Below are 448 nucleotides of genomic sequence, written 5' to 3'. Positions count from 1 at the left end.
CATAAGGAGAGATTATGGTGTCGGAATGAACTCTCTCGTTGTCCTTTTAAATACCCTTATCGCTGTCTGTATTAATGCTATCAATATTACTATTATGCTTAAAATCATCAGCCCGACTTTTACCAAATGTGTACTCAACATTTATCCATCAGTATACTTCATCAACAGTGCTGCCTTGATGAACGAACGAACCCGCAATAACCCTGCTTTCGTCTCTCCTAAAATTACTAATAGGTTTCCCTCAGTCCTTTGCTTTACATCTTCCAGGTTTTCCGCCTTAGATCTCGAGGACTAATCTCATTTCCATTCCGGCTCACGCTCTTTGAGTAACACCTCATTACCCTAGATTACATAATGGGAGAGAAGCAGTTGTGGGCCGTGTTCATGTTTGGTCGTTAGGCTTGAATTAGGAGGATTGTGACTAACTACCTTTAGGCTATTATACTTG

Source organism: Penaeus monodon, chromosome 30, assembly GCF_015228065.2.
Source record: "Penaeus monodon isolate SGIC_2016 chromosome 30, NSTDA_Pmon_1, whole genome shotgun sequence".
Lineage (NCBI taxonomy): Eukaryota > Metazoa > Arthropoda > Malacostraca > Decapoda > Penaeidae > Penaeus > Penaeus monodon.
This window is presented reverse-complemented; position numbering follows the sequence as displayed.